The sequence below is a fragment of the Carassius carassius genome, chromosome 23 (assembly GCF_963082965.1).
Source record: "Carassius carassius chromosome 23, fCarCar2.1, whole genome shotgun sequence".
Classification (NCBI taxonomy): Eukaryota; Metazoa; Chordata; class Actinopteri; order Cypriniformes; family Cyprinidae; genus Carassius; species Carassius carassius.
This window is the reverse complement of record NC_081777.1, coordinates 16,552,164-16,577,376: the sequence shown is the minus strand read 5'-3', so window position 1 is coordinate 16,577,376 and position 25,213 is coordinate 16,552,164. Positions and strand designations below refer to the sequence as shown.

Here is a 25,213-nt window from a genome sequence, read left to right as displayed (position 1 = left end):
TGGCGCCGGAAGTGGTCCTGGGAGGTCTCCCAGGGGACGGGCGGCGCAGGCGGTGCGGTGGGAGAAAGCAAAGCATAGGTCATAAACATGAAACAATGCTCTCACGAACCCAAGACGCTAGACAAGCCAATATATAGGGATGAGTAATGAGTTACAGCTGTTGCTGATGACAATTAACGGAGACGCCCACAAACTAATCAGTGCTGACGCGTAACACACAGACTTCACCCACAAAGTGCAAAACACAGAGATCAGGGTTTACCAACCGTGACAATAATGTATTAATTTTTAAACTATGAATTAACAATAAACAAATAGTTTGTGAATTATTTATAAGCACTTTCCTATTGTATACTTATTATACTTTTACCAGTATCTTCTTTTGTGTTCCACACGGAAAAGAAAGTGAAACAAGTCTGGAATTACATGAGGGTGAATAAATAATGTAAATCTCTTTAAACAGTGGTGCATGTTTCAAATATGTGTGCACTTCACTATTAATTCTAAGAACAGCAGTGACATACAAAATCTTCATGTATAAATTAGAGCACAGCAAAATGTCCCCTGTTTTGTTTTATGTACAATGACAGGAAGACATGTCTAACAACAAACATATATGCACTCATGCACAGAACCACTTAATTTGTCCACTAAGCCTATTTTTCCCCTCTTTCCCACCCTCACAATCGCTCTCTCTCTCCCTCCTTCCCTCACAGCTCACCCTGCTCTGAGCCATAATGGTACATGCCATTAGTGAGCACATCTTGAGCAAGGAGGGGGTCTCTGCCTCGCTGAAGAGGCTACGTTAGAGCCACATAAACACATTCACAGATGTGTCTCCATGCGTTCTGACAGCCCAACTGAGCCAAAATCGACACACTGAATGAAGACAGAGAAATCAGAGGGAGAGACGGAGAACAACCACCAAGCAAATTATCACACCATTACTGCAGGGTCTTGCCGACATCCCTCTCTCTCGGATTGTGAGCTTGAATGAGAGCACGTCTGACAGGGAAGAGAGGAAAACGGGGGAGATCTCCCGGCAGGTCCGTCCCCAATTACAGCCCATGTTTCCAGTTTGATCCAGAAGCCACAGCACAAACAAATACAGGGATGCTCTGACCAAAAACAAATAAAAGAAGAGGAGAACAAGAAATCAAGAGAGACACACAAAGACAAAGAGGGAGAGATGAAGGGATTTTTTTAAATGAATGAAGCATGCAGCAGCATGTGGTGGAAATAACTGCATCAACGTAAGGTAAGACAAACCTTCTTTGTGTAATCTGTCATAGAGCACAACACAAAAAGGCACAAAATATTCTGTGCTGATGAGCAACAACAGAAGCTGAGACTGCTGTTTCTATCTCACGACTGAGAGAGACGGCTGCGTGGATGAGCCCTTGAGAATAAGCCATGCATATGTTAAGATGTACACGGAGATGAGCTTGTGGCAGAGACCTGAGGCAAGCCTGAAGAAAAGATTCATTCGTAATCCGTACAGAGCTCAAAGAGCACCGTGGTGTCAGCTAGAAATACTCAGTCACCAGCTGGGAGCCTTGGGAAACAGTCATGCTTGTGTATATATTCATGAGTCAATTCTCAGTATAGATCGGTCTTGCTTCTGTTGGATCTCTTGATAATAATGTACATAGATTAGACTTAAAATATAGGAATTTTAACACTGCAACTCACCACTTTTAGGATATTTAGTCCAGGCCGTCTATGGTTAATTTTATATTCAGCTGCAACTAGACAAACTAAGTGTCAATTTAATATCCATGTCTTAGTTGCGATGCAATGATAACCACACACGTATCATAACAAAGAAGTGTCAACACTAATGCCAGTTCACTGCTGCGGCCATGCAGCAGCTAATCTACATCTGGGTATTAGTGTTCAGTCATTAACGGCTTAGTTTAGGGCCCCTCCCCCCTCCTGACCCAGTGTCAAAACAACCCTGCATGCCGAAAATCAACCCCGGGAACAATGCACGGCCGGTGCTTAGCAAAAGCGGGATGCTAATTAGATGGAGAAAGCTTCAACAAAAATCAGTGCCATCAACGCTCTCTTTTATTGTGTAAAACCCAACTCTGCCAGCTGCTGAAGCAATAACAACCATAGCTAAATATGTAAATCATTACATAAGAGCAGGAACGGTGCCGCTCCAGGGCAGGAATATGAAGCCATTAGTAGCAATATCAACGGAAAGTACATCTCTATGAAGATGCATCTTGGATGGAGTTCCACATTAAGAAACAGATTTGGCAACTCTTATACTGGAAAGTCTACCTTAAATGAGCCTGTTGCGCCATCAAAGAGATTAGCAACTGTGATATGAAGTGGGGAATATATAAAGGGAAGTAATATCATAATATATCTGTGACGAGTGGGGCGGGGCCGAGGGACATGGGAGCGAGGCCGGGGGAGTGATTGGAGATGAACTACACCTGTTCGTCCCACCGGTCGAGAGAGGACCAGGCCTGGGCTTCTCTCGTCCTTCACTGTCGTCGCTCCAGTTTTATATCCTTCCATCTCCTCCATGGGCCTCGAGACCGGTGGGACGAACAGGTGTAGTTCATCTCCAATCACTCCCCCGGCCTCGCTCCCATGTCCCTCGGCCCCGCCCCACTCGTCACAATATCGTATTTGTCACGTATCTTAGTTGCAAAATTTTGAGCAAAATTCTCACAGAAAGTAATGAAGTCCTGTCCTTTATAATTATAGACATCATAGTTAACATGAAACGGCATTCGCAACCCATTTCACTTGCCTAATAAGATGTATTCCCTAGTGAAACAGGATTTTCAATGGGAGAAATGGGGCACAACTTGATTTTATTGAACTGGGAATTGATTGGATCATAAAAAGCAGGCGCTCTGTTCTACACCAGATTGGATACAGACCTGAATGTGAGATTGCTGTTATTATTGAGAACTTCTTCCATCCACTGGTACCTACTTTCGGATGAATCTTGGTGCATCATAATTCTTTTTCAAGTTTTTTTTTTATTTTATTTTTTTATCTATAGCGAGTATAGATTATTTTCACAATCAGTATTAAAATAACACTTACCAGCATTTAATTACTATTGCCAATCATTTCTATATCAGTTAATGTAGTCAGTCTAAAACACTGTAAAAACCTAAAACAGTAGCCTTAAAATAGTGTCTATACAAAATAACATAATATAATATAATATAAGCAAAATCACACAGCTAAGCTCATATGCAAGAGAAAACACATGTTAAAAATATTATTATATAATTATAGTAAAATACATGATATGTAATAAACTATACAGTACTACCAGATGAACTTTGCTGTTATGCTGTCTCTCTCATGGGAGCTCTCAAACCACTCAAACATTTTAAGCCAGCACTCTGCTTTGTGGAATCAGTAGATAGCACTGATGGCTTGTATTTCACCTTCAGCAATATTAAATACCCACAAACAAAACATGCATACTATACATTCAACACAGTAATCTATAAAACCCCTAAATGAGCAACCATAACTCCCGTGATCAAAGAGCACTCGAATAGCAAAGGGACAAAGAATACAAGCCAACAATATCATTTTACTCCTCAGACAAATCAGTGCGGCTGCAAGGAATTCAAAAGCAGATTTCAAACATAAAATAAAAAGTCCTGTGGGTGAAATTCAGAGTTTCTGTTGAAAACAGTTCTGACGTAGGCATTTGAAAGCACACTAAGCTGGAGCTGCTTGCTGTAGGTGCTCTTGCCCTCCCTCACACACACTCATGTGCACTTTCAAACAAGTTCACACACTCAACCTCTTGCTTACATTTGTTCATGTAGTAGACAAACACTCTAATTCAAATCGCAAGTGTTATGTCCCATTTTGCTCAGGAAAACCCACATAAAAAACCTGTTTTCACATGTGTTACACAGGCAAGGTTAGTTTGCTGAGGGACTCTAAGCTCTTGAAAGACTGTAAAGCGATTCACAATGCCATCTGAATCTCCATGCCACGAATATTAACCAGCACAATTGTTCCCTGAGTGACGCTACCATGGCTGCATTATTCATTCATCCCGACTCTGCCACAAAGACTTATACACACCGCTATGGCCAGCTCTGCTCTGTACCAGCTCATGGTGCCCGAAGTGGAACACTAACACACATAGCTCTCTCTCAATGGATGGCTAATGAACAGCTGAGAAACAGAATAAGGAAGAATGAAGAGAGGAAAAAGGCAGGAAAACTGATTGGCAGGCCTCAGGCTGGGCTGTTATTCTGCCTTCTTGAATTCAGCACTGCGGGGCTTTGAGCTTGTTTTTGGCTGCCATCTCTGGCCCACTTTAGTCGTGCAGTCATAGACACACACTCAAACACACTCCCATTACTGAACCATATCACCCCCAGGGACAGCAGCTGTTACCCCCGGAAGAGCCCGGCTCATAGTAGCAGAAGAGCTAAGAAGCTAAAGTGAGAATGCCAGGCCATATTTCCTTAGCGGGGTCTCAAGTGGCCACCCACCCTCCATGTGCCAAACAACTTCATCCATTCATGCTGTATATAGCTCACCTTTTTCTAAATGATGTTAAGCAGCTGTACAGTAATCGTATTATGGAAGGTAATGATTGAAGAGAACAACCATCATAAGATGACTGACTATATATATATATAAGATGATTATATATATATATTTTTTTTTATTTTTATTTTTTTGAAAAAACTATCCATTAGAATGTAAATTTATTCAATTAATCCACTTATATCCTCGCTATATAAAGTTTTGACGTGTTACCTTGGTAACATTTCATTACTTATTGACAGGATTAATATTAAATATGCAATAAATAAATAAATAATGCTTTATCGCAAAGTTATTACCAACTCATACCCTATGAACAGTTCTTCTGCTAATTATGCAGTCAGCTAATTCTGTGTATCTTCAGTAGGAAAAATTTATCTGAACCATGTTTACCAGAATAGATCAAATTAGTCACGAGTGATTCATACGGGTCATGTTCTTGCATTAAAAATAAATAAATAATAATAATAAAAAAACCTTTCAACACTAAAAGTAATTTAATTAGAATCCTGAAGACACAGGTAATGCAACAACACAAGATTTCCGTGTTATGTGTAAAACAAAACCGAGAGAGAGAGAGAGAGAGAGAGAGAGAGAGAGAAGACGTAATCCTTGAATGTTCCCTGCATGAACTGTCTCCAAAATGAGTGATTTCACTAAGTGGAGAGAATTTTCAGAGCACAAATCCTGTCTATTCTTACTCGCTTAATACTGAAAAGTCTGAACCATACCATATAAATGTCTATAAAGACACTGTGTACTTTACAGCGTTCTTGATGAGAATGCAAAATGAGCACCAAGAGCCATGAGGGGAAATAAGCAAATGACCTTTAAAAACAATAAAGTCTCCCTTTAGTAAATCTAATTCTGCTAAGTATATGTCCTCCGTGTGCGTCCTCTAGAACAGCAGTAATACATAGAGCCCCCTCCCCACCTGTGCTGTTCCGTCTGGCAGCAGCCCCCAGTCCCTCAGCAGCAGCTGCTGCTGTGCTCTCGATACGAGCACAATGAAATATCTGAGACCAATCAGATTTTTCTAATCCTGCAGATTCTCTACATAGTGACCATGGCCATTTCATCTCTGGACTCTGGAAGAGCATTCATATTTAATTTGAGTCTTCATTCATATCCTTCTTACTGTATGAAACAGGATTGACACAGAAAAGCACCTGGCCTTAATGATTTGGCTGCTGTTTGAGAAATTCAGTTTTGCTGAATACATAATTAAGTCACATTGTCGTTTGACCTCTTGCATTTAATGACTTGTACTATGTGTAATTATGTTTCATTAATAGTAGTAATGATATTATAGTTAATAAATAATACACAAATTAAAACATATTTTAAATGAAATATTTTCTCATTATCGTTGTCAGATTTACTTATTATGACTTATTCTTATTATTCAATCCAATTCATTTGATTAATCATGGTCTTACTAGTGCCACAGTAATTCTTGCTAATCAACATGTTATAGTATCTCCTCTCTGTGTAACTGAATATATGACAATGCAACAAACCTGCCTTTTAAAAATATTCATAATTGTGCAGCAGAACCACTTGAACTGCAGAAAAGGGTTTTGTGTTTTTCATCGGGTTGCTTTTTGTAGTAGTTTCTGTAATGACCTGCTAGTTAAAGTAGTTACAGATAGCCTCTTTAAAGCTCTTGTGTGCTGTCGAGCATGCTGTTAGGAATTACTGCTCTTCTTTTGTATAATAATCTGGTCAGAACCTTGCAGATCACATCAGCGTCATCTGGCAGGCTGGGTAGTATCTGATGCGACACTATGCTGCTTTCAGCTGCCTCTGGATTTTGTTTTCACTGAGCAGGATTTGTGACCTGTAACGGACCTTGCATGTATCTGACAGATAAACTAGACAGTATTTAGTATGTTAACGATTTAACAAGATATTAAACCAGAGTTTAAACCCTGCTTCATTAATAAGATGACACTACACTCTTGTCTTGGGCTTTAATTAACAGTAAAAAAATGGATTTAGTCAACCTCAGCCTCCTTCGCTTTGAATTAGATCGTGCTCTTTTCACTGAATTTATTTAATACACAAGTTTCACAATTTGAGTTGAATTACTGAAATAAATGAACGTTTACACGACATTCCAATTTATTAAGATGCACCTGTATACATACATATATATATATATATATATATATATATATATATATATATATATATATATATGTATGTGTGTAACGAGGAGTTCGGATCCATGTGCAGCATTTATTAAACTGAATGTTCAGACAGGCAGAGATCAGGATTGGCGTCAGGTGTGTCAGGGATAACCAGAATCGTAACCAGAAACAAGCAGAGATCGGGACAGGTAGCGGAGAATCAGAGTCGGAATACACAGTCCAAAGGTCAAAAACAGGAATAACAAACACAGGGAAAAATGCTCAGAAATGTCAGACTGGCTAAACAAGACTTCGCAGTGAGTGAGAGTGATTGTGCTGCTTTTATGTGTGTGTAAATGAGGTGCAGGTGTGGCAAGGAAATTGGCTAATGAATGAGGTGCAGGTGTGGCAAGGTGATTGTTATGCAGTGACTCATGGAGAATGTAGTTCGGGTGTGGTGCAACAGTATGAGAGGTGCTAGTGTCCAAGTGACATCTGGTGGTTAATGGGTGGAATGGTCCTGAGTGGAATGGTCCTGAGTATAATACATATATATATATATAATACACGGTGGTTTTCAGCTGAAATTAACATTATAGAGGGAGTAAATCTTAAATTCTTTACAACTTTTATTTCTTTTCATACAAAATATTATTATAGAGGCCGCTTATTGATTAAAAAAATACTTATTTTCAAATTGCAATAAAAAAGGTCCAACCCTTGTACATTTTAAGCAACCCTTAAATGCCATGTTTGTTTCTGCAAATGTGTTTTTATTTTATGCTTGCTTTTGTCAGTTTAGCGTAGGTGATTATTTTCAAATCCAAAACAGTTAAGCTTTTAACACCCATCACTAGACTGGATTTCATTTCCGAACTTTGGCCATACATACAACACCCAAACTAACAACCCTTATGAAAGGAAAATATATTTACCAATATATTTCTTAAAAATATTGTGATATATTGTAATATATTATTTTCCCTATTTATTTTCTAATATATTATATATTTGAATACATTGAATAATATATTGATGATACATATATTACATAATGTATTGCAAAATATACAAATGATTGCCGCTTTCAATATATTGCAATATATTGTAAAAAATAAATATTAAATCCCATATATAAGAATATATGCCTAATATATATTATTAATAAATATATATTTTTGTTTCATAAGGGAAAACCAGATTAATTTTATTTTGTTTTGGATAAAACTGTGTTTTAGTGCAACTCTCTTAACCTTTCTCTAACTTTGCCACAGGCCAAGGAGCCTGGTTGGTAATTTTACTACAGTACACACGTACGGAATTCAGCACTTAACTGTTTTTAATAATGATAAAGATAAAGACTTAAATGATGACACATTGCAATTTCAGCATTAAAGTTAAATGGAATTTAATTCAATATGAACAATGGCAAAGTTTGAGTGAGCCAGTTCAAATATAGAAAAATAGATATTGTGCAGGCCCAAATGGGTTATGCATCATAGTGATCATGGTAAAATTTACAACATTAATTATGTGTACAGACATCCTTATGAGCTAGAGGGCTCGCAGTAGCTTACACATTCACTTTGAGCTGATCAGAGCCAAACTCGCCATCATTTTTCTCTGAAAGTCCAGTGAATCTCTGAAACTGGGAGACATGCCACTGGCCACTTTCATTTACCTTTCAAATGGCAATTTAATATGCTACTAAGATGTATTCACAGAGGACTATTCTCTACCTTGGCTTGGCGTTTCACACACTGCCCTGAGAGATTATGTGTGTTTTTTTACATGGCTCTTTGGAATATTTGATCTTGACTGGTCAGTAGCGGGATTCTGCAGTCAGATATTTTGGTATGATGATGCTGAGCTGATGCTGAGCTGTTAAATTGCATTTACATTTAAAGTATGGCAAAATTTTACAGGTGAAATCCAGTCATTTCAATAGGAATTCTCACAAGGGCTAAAATGTTCCCACACTGATTTCACTCATTTTCAAGTTGGTCATTCAAATTAGCTACATTAGCTATGTTTCCATCCAAAGTTGCAAATTTAACTTGTGTGCAAAATTGAAATATTGCATAGAACATTTGCGAATAAAACACTGTTTCCATCCAGAGAGGTGAAAAGCACAAAATCATCACTTCCTGATAAACTGGCACCAAATATCACAAAGAAAAAGGTCATTTGCCCAACAGGAAGTACTTTATATTGAATTTCCTGTACTATTTTTGAGCAGTTTTTTACTCATACTTTGACAAATTCCTCCTCCAGTTGTAATCTGATCATCTTCAAATTTGGTGAGGGTAATCATAAAGTACTTGTGACATTAAAATTGTTATGGAATCTAATGCATTCTCATCCCAAGGCGTCATATACTGACCCTTTTGACATTTCGTCAACATCCTACGCATATGGCACCCTCTAGCGTCAATATGAGACACAGATTATGGGTTAGGGTTAGGGTTAGACCGCTAGGAGGCGCCTTCTGGCACATATTTATCTGCATCTAATATTGACGCTAGAGGGTGCCATGTGCGTAGGATGTTGACAAAATGTCAAAAGGGTCAGTATATGACGCTTTGGGATGAGAACGGTCTGTGGAATCCTAGGAACATATTTAAAAGTGTCAACAAGTGTTAAATAGGTTAGCGACATGCTAGAAACATACAAAAAATGCTAATAACACTTAGCTAAGTGCTATTAATGCAGTGAAACGTACTCAGTTACTAACGTAACCTCTGTTCCCTGAGATACGGGAAGGAGTACTGCATCTGCTAGATGCATATGGGAAAAAGGATTTTTTCTCCTGAACTGAAGCCTTTTTTCCATTCACTCTGTGAAACTGCACGGCCATTGGTTCGTGCATTGTGTTAAAAATTAAGCACTGAACCCCGGCAAAGTCGTGCTGCTACATAGCATGACTAGCAATGCAGTACTCATTCCCGTATCTCAGGGAACCAAGGTTACGTTAGTAACCGAGTAAGTTCCCTTTTGAAGTTCCCCGCCATGCTAATGTAGTAGAACTACTAAAAGTATCAAACTTCCATAAGCAAGTAATGCCCATAGAGATGTTAACTACAAATCAAGGCTAAGACGGGCTGAGCTTCCTGAGGTCAAATCTGGCCTGCTTAATCAATACAGAGTACTCCTGTAACTTCAACACACAGGGGTTGAGAGCAAACAGGTAAACTAATGCCAGAGAGTTTGAGCGTGATATGGCCAAGGACTCTCTGCCAGATCTGTTTACACAGAGCATGTCTCTTCAAGCGGAAAGGACCCTGGCCTGCAATGCCGGGACTTCCATGTTAAAAAACCTTGCGAATGTGGACATTCAGCCAGCCGACTCAAAAATATCCACAATGGACACATAACTGGATCATGCCCAAGATGAGGCGATGACTCTAGAAGAATGGGCCCGTACTCCAATGGGGGAATTGTAGGCCCAAAGAAGAGTACACTAGCGAAATTGGAGTCTACTATCCATCTAGAGAGTCTTTGTCTGATTGACCGGAAGCCCTTTGGTGCAGTTACCGAAGTTGACAAAGGGTTGTTCCGACTGCCTATAAGGGGCGGAACGCATAATATAAATTCTCAGAGCTCTGACTGGGGCAGAGCAGAGATAACTGTCTGTCCTCTTCAGTGCAAGGAATTGCGGAGAGCATAATTACCTGTGCTCTGAAAGGAGTGAAGTCCATCTTAGGTACGTAACCGTGCCTTGGTTTCAGGACGACTTTAGTGTCGTTAGGCCTGAATTCCAGGCAGGCAGGGCTAATGGAGAGCGCCTGCTGGCAGTGCTAAAAGCAGAGCAGTTTTCAGTGATTGCAACCAAATGTAAGTAGACTGTAAATTTCGCACATATAAATTACTTTAAACATATTCCTCCTATATTTACCACTTTAAAAGCATTTTGCCTGCTGTTCGCCGTTTTCCTATGGCCATCATGGAGGTGAGCCTGGGTGCAAGGGCCCATTTCATCGCTGTATGGTGGGAGGAGCAATGACACACAGTGGGTGTGGCAATGGCCTCGGGGAGACATTTATTAATGGAGAATAAAAATGGATTAAGTGTCCAAAGGGAAATGGTGTTCAAAATAAACAGGGGATCTTATGTCTTTGTTGTGTTGCGGGGTTCTTGAAGGTGGGGCAGTGTTCGGGAAGCAAGGGTCCAGGTAAGGGGTCCGGTGGCCGCACGTACTCCCCTCTTGGTTTGGGGTGTGAGGGGCAACAGCTTCTTCTGAGCGGCTACGTCCTCCTTGGCCCACGGTGCTTCCCGGGGATAAACGATCCGGTATCCTGGCCCATCAGTCATATAATGGGTGCAGTTCTCAACCGGACTGAGTGCCTGGCAGCTCACAGCTCTGGCAGTGTAGGAAACAATCTACGCACCCTTCCTGTATCCAAGAGGAAACCAGCATGCATGCACGGGGAAGAGACCGGTCTCCCGAAGGGAGATGCGCTCGGCATTTAAACAGCCGCGGTAATGAGCCTTCATTCGGTTCAGGTGCGCCTCATCACACGCCGCCAGACCTGGATGATTCTGCGCCCCTCCTCTCTCACACACTCACTCCTGTTGGGAGCCTGGCAAAGGGTGGCGATTAAGGGATGGGGTGATGATGATAATTAGGGAGGGGGAGGCAGCAAACTCATCATAGCTGCTTGCTTAATGTATTTTTGTTCACCTGCTGTTTGGGAACGTAGTTGTGAAAGACAGTTTTGGGAGATAATTATACCAAACCACTTTAATGACAGACTTTGGCTCAGGCATTTCAGAATGCCCAAAACAACATTTAAGCTTGGTCTGCTGGCTAGCCCAGTTATGTCTCATTCATGCAGTTGCATGACCTTTTTGATGCGCATCAATTAATTTATTTGGTAAATGTATTTAAATTGCATTTTTTTTATTTATGTGCATCTTGTTTTTTTCCATTAAGTATTTTTATGCAATATCCAATTTGCATAAAAATAGGTGGCTGGAAACATAGCTATTGCTACACTATTGACAATGGACGATGAACCCTTTATTTTTATTTTTTTGCCAGCAAAATTTCACAGAAATTTCCAGACTGATCTTACAGGAAAATGTAACTAGTTAACAAGAGGCTGATTTCATATGAATGTACAATGTGAATTTTATGAAAATGTATGATTTTTTGAAAACGTTTTTTTTTTAAATTATTATTATTAATTAAACAAAAAGGACATGAGCCGATCATACAAAAATGTTTAATATTATTAATTCATGCAAATTGGCTAACAATTCACCAATTTTTTTTCCATATTTCAGGCCAAAACAGGCTGATATAGACTATCTATATCTTGGTGCATATCTTGGTAAATAAAATCTGTTATTTTGTCTGCCTCCAATCTGCATAAATGAAATCAAATCAAATAAATTTAATTTAAATAAATTTAAATCACCACATTAATCATCAACAATTACAATACAGGCATATCTATCTATCTATCTATCTATCTATCTATCTATCTATCTATCTATCTATCTATCTATCTATCTAGCTTTGTAAAAGAGTGTCACCACCAAGATGTTCACTGACCTGGAAAGCATAGCAACAGTTACTATGTGTCTCTGCTTTGTAATGTCAGCAAAGATGATGAGAACAATAGGGTGGCAGGAGGTTTATAAAATCTTTATACATTGCAGACCAAGCTATGCGTCAACAAAATATGCTGGTATGTTTTGTCTATTTTCCATTATTGTGCAGGTTAAACAAAAACTACAGCTTCAGAACAACTTAGTCTCCACAGCTGGCTATCGTTTTTACCTACAAAAAGTGAGATGCTCCTTTTCATCTTTAATTTGTTCACTCCACTTGGCATCTTCCATCTGACTTTTACTGGTGTCTAGTGTCCAGTCTCTCAGTGCTGAGATGCAGGGCACATGTGATTTTGAAATGGCTATTGGAGCTTAATGAATGTCTGAGAAATCCCATTAAGGTCCATCAGTTGCAGAAATTATGTTTACAAAAGAGGATTGAGCAGCTGGTGGTAATTTTTCTCCCGAGAAGTGAGCCACCATTTCTGGAATAATGAAGGGATTTAGAAACCATGTGCAGTGATTCAACAAACATATTTTTATGCGTCGAATCACACAATAATTTTTGATCACATGAGAACATGGCATTCTGTTGGGTAAATAGTTTGTATAAAGTTTGCCAAGACCACAGGATGGTCTTACAAAATGATTTGAAAGAATTTGTTGACTGAAAGGCTTCATGTGGTTTAATGACGAGGGGTGTGTGGGCTCTTACGCTGTTAAAATTGTTCCATAAATGCTAAATGAGATCGATTCCAATCCAAACCAATCAATTTTTCCACAGTGAAAACATGTCAGTAGGAATTCTGAGGTAAAAGCGGCTGGTTTATTGACTGCCTCTTGCTGTACTAAACGAATCCCCCTACGTCTTTGTCAACATACTGTGCTGTTATTGACATGCTAATGTTCAGTGTTAAAGACAGAGAGCGTTTGAGTTAGCATGGGGATACCGTGCACATCTTGTACTGGTCCGATGCATTTTACACCAATGCAGTCATTCTAAATGAGCTACAAAACCCAATTCTGACTAGAGGGAATTACAAAACAGGGACCCATCACTTCTATCAACAAAGAGAATGGCTGATTTTCTTTTGCTCCCACCACAGTATATCTAGAGTCTTTGTATTAAGGGAGAAAAAGCTTGTGAGGCTTGAAAACACAATTTGTTTCTTAGTCCTCCTCCTATCGTGAGCCTACTGCGATACTCGTATAGGTAATGAGTCTGCTGTGCCAACTATTTGCATAGCCAATTAAACCTCCCTGCCTTCAATAGGGGCACTTTAAGAGGATAATCAGGGCAGCATGGTAGGCTGAGACAGGAAGCATGACTCATTTTAGACTATTGGGTGACTGAGAGTCAAACAGTAGCTTGGATTTTGGATTAAGACGTTAGAAATATTTTTCCGCTGTTACCAAAGAGGGGTGGGGGTCAAACTGTAAAAAATATTTTATTTTTTCAATAATGCAGAGGATGCAAGGACATCTTAGCATTCATAATCATATGAGTCAGTGTCAGAATCATCTAAACAATTGCACATGATCAGATTAATCAAGAGAAGAAGGAAATAAGATGACCAGAGTTTGTTCTTATTCAACATGCCAGACAGTATGTAGCATGAAATTGTGGATTTCATTTAGTGTAGAATCAATAAACGTACAAATGGCTTCATATCAGGTTAGATTATTTAGGTTATTACAGTCATTATGACTGATGTTGGTCATTTGACCCATAGCCGCATTAGCAAATTATTTAAGAGCTATTTGACTCTGGAGAGTTCTTAGTCTTAAAAGCGATCTGCCATATATATATATATATATATATATATATATATATATATATATGGAACACGTATTGGCTTGTTAACGAAGCTTTTATAACATAGATTTTAATGATTTCCCCATGTCTTCTTTGCTGCTTTTAACCTGTGTTGCTGCAGATGAATATTCATGAACTGATTTTTTTTCTCAGTTGTATGTTCTGATGATATATAAGAGCGTTTCTTCAGCACATTAATGTCCCAGGGAATGTTTTTAGATAAAACTTTTTAGATAAAAACATTTTTATTTTTATGCTGTTAAACATAAAACGCAATTTGTGAACATTTCCATCTCTTCACAAATCTTGTTTTATGTTCAACATATAATTTTTTTTGTATTGTGTTTTTTTTCTTACTTTAAAAGTCTGGATCTGGGACAAGAGTAAAACAATAAAGTATAAAATTGTTTTATTTTGAGTAAACACACTACTTGTCAAAAGGTTAGAATGATTATGATTTGTATGTTTCTATCTAAACAGTAATACATTTTTTTCTTATTATTAATTTATTATATGTATATAATTTTTATATATATATATATATATATATATATATATATATATATATATATATATTGTTACGTTTATGAACTTTCTGTTTCCTTATTTGGTCATCTTCCTTTTCTTGTTTTGTTAATTGATTGATCCCCACTAGTTCCTCCTCGTCCGTGATTGTATTGTAACCTGAATGTGATTGTATGTGAAGTTATCTGTGAATGTCTATGTTAATGCTGAATGTAATGTAGTATATTGTCTGTATTCTCCTTCTTCCTTTAGTAAACTCCTCATCTGATCCCGATCCTCCTCGAGCACTTTTATCCTTTCGTTTAGCATACATACACACCCATAATTGTAACAGAATCACGAACCTAACAGTATAGTTTATTTAGCGGCGTTTTTTTCTTTCTTTTGGTTTTTTATTTTTCCTCCCTCTCCCGGAATGGCCATCCCAGCAGTCCGTCTCCTGTGCCTGGAGCAACTGGACCGTTCGCTGGAGGACCATACCAGGGACTTTTTAGATCTGGCGTGCCTTACCCACTTCCCCGACTGCTCGCTCTCAAACTTCTTCTACACCGGCCTGAGCGAGCGGTGTAAGGCACGCCTACCAGAAAACGGTCCCCGAGAGTATTTTGCCGCTTTCGTGGAGTGGGTGCTGGAGAAAAATGGATCTTCATGAACCATCAGCACCGCCGAAGAGGATATCTCCAGCCTCACTCCCGACCCAGAGCCCACTGCAGCCGCAGAGCCCGAGCCAATGCAGGACCTCGAGAGCGCGACTGACCAGGTGTGTGAGCCGGCAACACCGTGCATCGTGGGAGTCTTAGTGGAGATCGAGGGCGTGGAGGAACGCCCTGCCCAACTTTCATGACTGAGGGTGAGCTGTTTTCGGTCTAGGGAAAGGATATGGAGCAACTTATGGATCTTATGGACTGGTCTATGGAGGTAATCCCTGAATTTTCTGTTTCTCCGCTGGTTCCGTCCAGCCCTGTTCCAACTGTATACCCTCTCAGTCTCCCACTCCCACCTCCTCCAGTCAGTTCCTCTGCTCCATTTCCGCTGGTTCTGCCCAGCCCTGTTTTTTTTTTTCTCCGCTGGTTCCGCCCAGCCCTGAGCTTTCTGTTTCTCCGCTGGTTCTGTCCAGCCCTAAAATTTCTGTTTCTCCGCTGGTTCCATCCAGTCCTGAATTCTCTTTCTCCGCTGGTTCCGCCCAACCCTGATTTTTCTGTTCCTCCGCTGATTCTGCCCAGCCCTGAGTTTTCTGTTCCTCCGCTGGTTCCGCCCAGCCCTGAGTTTTCTGTTCCTCCGCTGGTTCCGCCCAGCCCTGAGTTTTCTGTTCCTCCGCTGGTTCCGCCCAGCCCTGAGTTTTCTGTTTTTCCACTGGTTCTGCCCAGCTCTGAACTTCCTGTGTCTCCGCTGGTTCCGCCCAGCTCTGAATTTCCTGTGTCTCCGCTGGTTCCGCCCAGCTCTGAATTTCCTGTGTCTCCGCTGGTTCCGCCCAGCTCTGAATTTCCTGTGTCTCCTGTGTTCCCTCCCAGCCTCCCTCTCCCACCTCCTCCTAGACCTGCCAGTCCCTCTGCTCCACTTCCGCTGGTTCCGTCCAGCCCTGATCCTCCTGTGTTTCCTCCCATCCTTTCTCTCTCTCCTCCTCCTCCTAGACCAGCCAGTTCCTCGACGTCATCTCTGCTGGTGCCAGTCAGTCCCGCAGCTCACCCTCAGTCCGCGCCATCTGGGCGCGATGGTTCGCCGCTGGACTGCCAGTTTCCAGCTCCGCCTTGGCGTGTTAAGGCCCTGTCTCCGTCTCCAGCCTCCGAGCCCTGGACTCCTCCTTGGTCCTTCGACCCAGCGGCTCCGCCTTGGCTCTTAGCTCCCTCGTCTCCACCGTGGCCTGGCATCCCACCTGCTCCACCGGGCTCCCTCGTCCCTCCGGCTCCACCTTGGTCAGTCGTCGACCATCCGCCGCCTTGGGACTCCATTCCTCTGGTTTCACCTCGTCACTCCGTCCCTCCGGCTCTATCAGGCTCCTCCTTCCCTCTGGTTCCACCTTCATCCTCAGTCACTCCGGCTCCACAGCGGTCTTCCAGGATCCCACCTCCGCCTTGGTCGCCTGAGCCTTCTGCTCCACCTAGGCCCTCCGGATCCTCGACTTCACCCAGGCTCTGCGGCTGCGCTGCTCCATCTTGGGCTCCTCACCCACCGGTGCAGTCTCCGCCTGTCGGCCCCCTGGTGTCGTCGGCTCATTCACCATCATGGCTCCTCCCGCCGTCGACTCCACCATGGATCTCCGTCCTGGCTGGTCTCTGGAGGACCATCTGGCTCCTCCGGCTCCGGGCTCCTCCCTGGCTCCTCCCTCCATCCACTCCGCCCTGGTCCCTACCTCCATGCTCCCTCTTCACCTGCTCCTTGCCTGCTCCTCGCCCGCCTCCAGAACCCCCACCCTCCCTCTGCTGGTATTCCTCTTGCGGTGCAAGGACGCACCGTTCCGGGAGGGGGCGAACTTCTACGTTTATGAACTTTCTGTTTCCTTATTTGGTCATCTTCCTTTTCTTGTTTTGTTAATTGATTGATCCCCACCTGTCTCCAGTTCCCTCATCACCTGTGTGCTTAAATACCCTGTCTGTTTATTTCCTCCTCGTCCGTGATTGTATTGTAACCTGAATGTGATTGTATGTGAAGTTATCTGTGAATGTCTATGTTAATGCTGAATGTAATGTAGTATATTGTCTGTATTCTCCTTCTTCCTTTAGTAAACTCCTCATCTGATCCCGATCCTCCTCGAGCACTTTTATCCTTTCGTTTAGCATACATACACACCCATAATTGTAACATATATATATTATATACCCACACACAGTGGTAGGAATTTTTGAAAAAAATCTTGTGTGATGCATGTCAATATTTATTAAAATAAAGCGCCTGTAATTTATATATAAAAAAATACATACATACAGTATATGTCCAAATAGGTTCCAATTTATCTGTATTTACTTGGTCAAATTCAATAAAAAAAAAATTGTTATTTGTCTGGTTACGAGAAAGTAATAGTGTGAAATAAAAGTAGTTTTATGTTTCAACCTTGATTCTACCCCTAAAAGGTGGCCTTGTGATATTTCAGAGTTGCATTAAATCTCGAAAACCATGGCTATTTTATAACTGACCTTCACCTTTTCAGACAAAGATGTTTTATCCTTTAGATAAGCACTGGTGCAATGGACATTACTGCTGTGTATAGTGTGGAACAGGCAGCCATTAGGCAGTGTGTAATTGATTAGTGTGGCCGTTTCTCTCTGTGCACCAGGGGTGAATCATCACCTCTGAACGCTAGACAGACATGTGAAAGAAAAGACTAATAGTGCAAGGGATACATTCTCATTTACAATCATTTACACCACTCAGTGCTACTGTGCTAAATAAATTTTTTTGGTGATTTTAAACACGTGAGAAAGCCAATGCTGCTAATAGTTATTCAGCATCGTGCAATGACAGGGCAAATTTTTCAGATTTCAGATTTTTCAGAAAATTCCGATTGGCGTTCACACACACACAGAGTCGTCCTCATCAACCTAACTCAGTGAGAGAGACTGTCAAAACAATGGCCAATTAAAAGGCTCCATCTGTACTATACAGGCAATTCGTTTGAGAAAGTGTAACATGGCGTTCAGAAGGCCATATGTAATCTTAATGCTGAGTATCACGTTCAGTGCATGCGCAGCTTTAGTGCAGATGAACAGACTAAATTTGTATCCTGCAGATTAGGACCGATATCATGCTTGTGAGATAAAAATGTGTGCTTATGATTTCCTCTGGCTTTCTGTAATTTTGCACATGGTTGAACCAGTTGGTACGAAATCGATTGCAGATTGTAAGAAAACACATTTACAATATGTTTCAAAGAGAAGAAATATGTGAAACATGATGATTTACAAAGCACAGCTGGATCATTCTCTAAATATGGTGGCAAACATCCCTTGACTTTGTGGTCAAAAGACTTCTAATTAATGAAACTGTAAAAAGAAAAAGATCTATCTATCTATCTATCTATCTATCTATCTATCTATCTATCTATCTACTTGCTTATTTATCATTTAGTTTTTGAAGCATTAGTGTGTCTAGTAAGTCTGCAATAATTAATTAATTAAAGTTAATTAATTATAAAACTATTCATAAACACATACTTTTTTATACCTTTATGTCGTTACTGATTTTTAAAACTATTATTTAGTATACTTCCAAGGTAACAGTTTAGAGGAAAAAGAGTTTGTTTAAATGTGCATTAACATTTCAATTTTTGTTGTGTTTTTGTTTTTGAAAAATATACTATTATTATTATTATATATATTTTTTATTTTTTTCATTAATTTTTTGATTAACAACAATGTCCAACTTTCAGTAAAGACCCTCAGTTTTTCACTTCTGAAATTAATAAAAATATATGTTTTTATTTTATTTTATTTTATTTTATTTTATTTTATTTTATTTTATTTTATTTTATTTTATTTTATTTTATTTTATTTTATTTTATTTTATTTTTGAGGATGACTGAGTTTATGGTCATGGTGATGTTTTTTTCTTAAAAGACCAGGAATCTCACAAGCCCTCTATAACATGAACAATAACTGTATGTTTTCCACAGAAAGCTGGCAATATTAAAATGTTTCAAGTGGTGCTTCTCCAGTACAATCAGAAATACTTACCCAAACAATCTTATGTGTTTGGATAGTTTCAAACAAAGTATGCAGTTTTCTCGGTTTTTAATCAAGTTACTGCCAAAAATGTTACACAATATCACACTAATATTATATCCCAGCCTACGTAAGAATAATATCCATTCAGTTCTACCACTTAATAAGCCCACTTATTCAGCTCATCAGAGGAACAGTAACCAAGCGGGCTGAAGTTTAGTGAACGGTCAGTTCTTTGTTTCTAATTAATTAGCTAACTTGCTCTTCCGGCCTACTGAATTTAAACATGCAATCTGAACAAAGACATCTGAAATATTATTGAGAAGGTCCATCAGACTGAAGACAGCATGAAGCCAGCACAATAAAAGCTCAAGTCAAGCCAATTCACAACAGTCCTTCTGGGGCCCGGGGTCCTATGAGATTTTGATCCGGGAGTGCTCTGCCTGCCAATGCCAGCTCTGACGAGATCCCAGGCAAGGGCGAGCAGGACACACCGAGCCGAGTCGAGACCTTGGCACAGCGCGGCTGACTGGCAATACTGATTTGTTCCTACTGTTTCCACAGCAACGGCCATGCGTGGTTTGTCGTGCTGAACACACACAGGATGGGAGGAAACAGACATCATACTGTATTTGTACCAGTTCACCTCCATGTTGAGCAGCTACACGGCATGAGCTAAAGCTAACTATGTCCTTATTGCGATCAAATGGAAACCAGTCACAAAATCAGTGCTGTTGTGCTTCAGTAAAACAAGTTCTTTTTTATTGCTGTCACTTGTTGCTGCTTTTTTCCTTCAGCCTACGGGAATTATTTGCTCATTACTTTGTCTGGATCTCTTTATTCTCAATGTAAAATGTGCCTAAATTGCTCTTCGAGTCTCCTGCTGTGTGGTTTCTGGTGCGAATTGAGCCAGCCAAGCCAGATGCTTTGCAGAGTATCGCTGCGTCTCCTGAGACTGTGAGTCTGCAGCGGAGCTTTTAATCAAAAACCTGCATGTCAGTGAGAGCCGAGGAAACAGATCTTCCTCTTCATCAACATGTCCCCCTGATTTTCATTAGACACTATCTAGATATATTTATTGCAGTCTCCTTCATGAAAAGTCTCAAAGCCAGCTGTTTTAATGAGGCAAGAGAAAGGAGCAAGAGCCCTTGAATAATACAAACAGAAAATTAAAAATTTTAGGCTGGCCTAGAATTTATTATTATTATTTAAAAATGAACATAAATTAGACATTTAAAATTAAGGTTACACTTTATTTTAAGGTGTCTTTCTTACAGTAATTATACATTTAAGTACTGCGTAATATTAATCGACTACATTATGGTTAGGGTTTGTCTTAGGGTTACTTGCATCTAATTATGCATAATGAATTGCTATTATAATACTAAGCAATACTAAAGCACCTTAAAATAAAGTGTAACCCAGATTAAGGCGAGACACTGCAGGTGAATAGGGCAAAAAAAATAACTAATAGTTATCACCTTATGTACAGAGTTGATTGAATACATTGATTATTGCAAACATTTTTTGTATTCCAAGTTTTCAAAAATGTTATGTTTAAATATGCAAATGAGGCATTATTTAATGAAATATGTGCTAATTTGCATAAATGTCTAGTACAAAAATCTGAACACTAAATGAAGTCAGTTTCAAATTTTTTGTTTAATTTTTTTGACATATTAGAGTTAAATGTTTTTACAGAGGGAATTCTGGTTATCTTTTTTTGTCACTCCATAATTCAGAAAATACTTTGAACAGCCAGAAAACAATATATTTTCACAATTTTGGGGGGAATAAAATGTTGTATATAATCAAGGAAAATATATATGAACGAATCCCTTGGTAAAAATCTTCATAATATAGACAGGAATAAAAATGTCAAGTTTGGTGTGTGTAAGTGCTACTGAAGTGGAGATTTATGGCTCAGTGTTGAAGAAAAAACTTATTTTGAGAAAACGGCCTTTAAAAATATGTATTGTAATTGAAATCTATTGACACAAACAGATAAAGTGCTATAAAAGAAATACTTAACAGTGTCTTTTGGATGTTTTCCTTCCACTAGTTTGAAAAAGCATTTTATGAAAAACCAAAAAGCCCAAAATCTCAAAATTGACAGGTGCTTGAAAAAACAGTGTTTTTGCCTGCAGTGTCTCACCTTAATATAATTTTTCATTTGTCATCATTGTGAACATTTGGTGGATACAGATTTGAATCTGGCCTGTATCCAAAGATAAAGGTGTTGGTTAGATATCTAGTAGCATAATAAAAATATGTTTATTTATTTATTTATTTACTTATTTAGTTTCACCTAATAAATAAAAAATAAATCAAATATATTTTCATCTTACAGTACTATTTCTTGGCCATTAATGAAATATAAAGTTTGCTTACTAAATTTGTATTTATTCATTCAAATACAAAAACTATAAATTTATATTTATTTGCACACACACACAAAAATACATGATATATAAAAAATAAAAATAAAAACTATGCAAAATAGAAGCAATGTAACTAATGGTCTTACACTGTTACACAGTGCTGTATATATATTTACAGCACTACATCTAATAAAGCAAAAGGCAGATTATATTTTCCTTACAAAATGCCAAATATAGTTATGCAGTGAGAAGCTGAAGTAGTAATCAACCAATAAAAGCCACAGTAGTTCTGAATGAATGCATGGCTAATTGTTACTAATTTATTATTGCTCTCTCTCTCTCTCTCTCTCTCTCTCTCTCTCTCTCTCTCTCTCTCTCTCTCTCTCTCTCTCTCTCTCTCTCTCTCTCTCTCTCTCTCTCTCTCTCTCTCTCTCTCTCTCTCTCTCTCTCTCTCTCTCTCTCTCTCTCTCTCTCTCTCTCTCTCTCTCTCTCTCTCTCTCTCTCTCTCTCTCTCTCTCTCTCTCTCATGGTGTCAAACACGATCAATAACACCTCCCTCTTACTTATTGCTCAATCACTTTCCAAGTGAAATCACACCAAGAAGCTGAAAAACAGAATTAAATAACCATTTAAATCAGATTTCAGATAAAGCAGTTGCACCAATGCAGAAATTAACCACACTGTTGCAGAAAGTTCAGGAATTAACATTCTCCACTGTGATAACTGAAAACCATTCAATTCTACTGCACTCCACTACACTTATACTAAATAAAAAAAAAGTAAAAACCTGTCTATCGGGGTGGTATCCTTTTAAAAAATACTATATATCTTTTAGGTACTACATTTTAGGTATAATGTGTACATTTAAGGTACTAATATGCACACTTTTGGGGTAAAAAGGATCAAAAGTGTTCCCTCAAGTAACAGCTTTTGTACATAGTATATATATATATATATATATTAATATTATTATTTTTTTTTTTTTATTTTTTTTTTTTTTTTTAGATATCTCAATACTGATACCATTTACTGGCTATTTATTTTCTAGCTGTATCTATGATGACGTTACACATTTGGGGAAAGGATGTTTGGAATATAGTAAACACCAGTGGGTTTCATCTTGTCATCCAAATCGACAGGAGCACCATTAGTGGGATATTTCTTGTGTGGATAAGCCTGTGAAGGTCCATTTACCACCTTCTGTCTGTACTTGGCCAAACCATCCTGAGTGTCCTGGCATGCAGGCTTTATCCCCATTTACCATGTAAGCAGATTCAGGCATTACAACAGACTAGCTGTGGATGTACAGCCTGTGAGACCTGCTAAATATAACTGCTGGAGAGAGTTTTACAGGGTTTTCTGTCTATGTTTGGGTGCAGGAGGAGCTTAGAAAGAGGTTAGCAGTGTGTGTTATCCAGATAGCAGGAGGCTGAACCCAGAGTTAAGAGGCATAAAAGCTGCTGAAATTAATAAGTAGAGATGATCCGAACGAGAGTGACAGGAAAATGACAAATCTGATAAGACTTTCTGTTTGGGTGACATTAGCACAGCCATGGGCAATTTGTTTGCCATTAGCATCTATCAGACAAAGGGCTGTACCCGTGTTATATTCATTTTCACCTGCAGATGCACAGTGTTCTTGTAGAGGTAACACATTCAATTTCTTCAATGACAAACATGTTAGACTGATGACACATTAACCATATGCTTCGTAAAATCCTGTGTGCGCCTGAGAAAAAGCATTAGTGCTTAACTTTGTGACAAATTGTTGACACAAACCTTTAACTTTAATACATTTTTAAAGATTAGTTCACTTCCAGAATAAAAATGTCCTGGTAATTTACTCATCCCCATGTCATCCAAGATGTTCACGTCTTTCTTTCTTCAGTCAAAAAGAAAGGTTTTTGAGAAAAAATATTCCAGGATTTTTCTCCATATAGTGGACTTTAATGGCGGCCAATGTGTTGAAGGTCCAAATTGCAGTTTCAGTGCAGCTTCAAAGGGCTCTACAGAATCCCAGCCGAAGAATAAAGGTTTTATCTCGGTCGTTCATTTTCAAAATTTGTATTTTATAAAATATATATATTTTAACCACAAATACCAGTTCTTGCACTAGCTCGACTTTACACATTACTTAATCTTGTTGGAAAGGCCACTTATGATGTAGTTGGAAGTACAGACCCAGTGTTTACAAAGTGAATTACAAAGTCTAACACCCTTTATGTTGTAGAGCATAACAATGTTGAAAAATTTTAAAGTTGAAGAAGAAAATTGCCCTACCCTATGTTTTTAAACCAAAGTACTCAGACAAAGAGCTAACCATGTGTGACTTTCCCAACGTAATTACATCGCAGGGCTAGTGCAAGCATTTGTGTTTAAAAAGTATATACATTTGTATTTTATTATTATTATTATTATTATTATTTAGAAAATCACCAATTGTTTAGCTAGATAAGACACTGGGATCATGTAGAGCCCTTTGAAACTGCATTGAAACTCCAACTTGGACCTTCAGCTCATTGGCTCCCATTGAAGACCACTATATGGAGAAAAATCCTGGAATGTTTCCCTAAAAGTTCTATATTTCTTTTCGACTGAAGAAAGTAATACATTAACATCTTGGATGACATGGGGGTGAGTAAATTCTCTTTTATTCTTGAAGTGAACAAGTCTTTTAACATTTTAGGCATTGATGACATTTTATTTGAGGAAACTTTGAGGCCATTTTATTTCTATGAATCATATTTAGAATCATACCAAGTGATAATGCCAGATGCTTTTAAACTCGATGAGATATTATGCTTCTCAAGATTGCCTGACAAAATTGAGACATACTGAACTGAGCTGATATATCATCATAAAAAACACATCATACATTTCCAGATCCAGGTCTCCACATCATGCCTCTCTCTCTCAAAAAAAATAAAATAAATAAAAAATAAAATAAAAACCGTAAAAACAGTAAAAATGAGCCTTTACACTCTAAGAAAATATACTTTAAGAGTGGGTGTTTGCATCGGAAAATGCATCAGCTCATCCATCTGGACTTCAGATTGGGTGAATCATGACACATATGACATACTGGATTCTTTTTCTCAGAACCAAAATAATGATTTCTAGTATGTGAATGGGCAGAAGTCGTTGTATGCGTTTGACACTGACATCACAAAGGCCTACTGTAAATTTCCCCGTTCTTTCCTGTCATCCAGTTTTGGCAAAAAAAAATCCATTACCAGTGGTGTGCAACAAAGATCGGTTCTCTTTCGTGTTATTACAGGTCATTTTCTTTTCACCTTGCAGAAAGAAGATTCATTTAGAAACATATTGGGAAAATGGAAATGACCTTGAAGTTAAATGCATCAGGGTTGGTGTTCAGGTTACAGGCTAAGACAATAAATAATAAAAAAAGGAGGGTGTGATGGAGAATTGGAAAGCAGAGGGAGACAAAAGGCTTTCTTTGATGTGTTGTTTTTTGGCTTGAAAGGGGCCCAGTAATGTAGATGAAGAGTCTATAGAGCACCTCCGCCTGTGTCTTCTGCCTGTGGAGGAGGGATCATTGGCTAATGGCTTGTTAGATTGCAGTGCCATGTC

At 39.0% G+C, this 25,213-nt stretch overlaps 1 protein-coding gene across 2 annotated transcripts in view; it reads left to right on the top strand.

Moving 5' to 3' along the window:
- The first annotated feature begins 782 nt into the window (after window positions 1–782).
- b3gat1a (beta-1,3-glucuronyltransferase 1 (glucuronosyltransferase P) a) overlaps window positions 783–25,213 on the top strand; it is an 80,609-nt gene continuing 56,178 nt past the window's right edge. Inside the window, exon 1 of one of the 2 annotated variants that reach the window (XM_059506306.1) lies at window positions 783–1,258. The gene's annotated coding sequence lies outside the window, so the exon portion shown is untranslated. The remainder of the gene's footprint in view (window positions 1,259–25,213) is intronic. The other variant, XM_059506307.1, reaches the window with a different exon arrangement.